Raw genomic sequence first — 267 nt, forward strand, 5'->3', positions numbered from 1 at the left:
CGACATGCTTTCTGAATGGAGCATCATAGGTATCTTCTATGATGGTCTATCTGAACTGTCCAAGATGTCATTAGATAGCTCTACTGGAGGATCTCTTCATCTAAAGAAGATGCCTACAGAAGCTCAAGAACTCATTGAAATGGTTGTAAATAACCAATTCATGTACACTTCTAAAAGGAATCCTGTGAACAATGGGACAAATCAAAAGAAAGGAGTTCTTGAGATTGATACTCTGAATGCCATATTGGCTCAGAACAAAATATTGAC

Source organism: Arachis duranensis, chromosome 10, assembly GCF_000817695.3.
Source record: "Arachis duranensis cultivar V14167 chromosome 10, aradu.V14167.gnm2.J7QH, whole genome shotgun sequence".
Classification (NCBI taxonomy): domain Eukaryota; kingdom Viridiplantae; phylum Streptophyta; class Magnoliopsida; order Fabales; family Fabaceae; genus Arachis; species Arachis duranensis.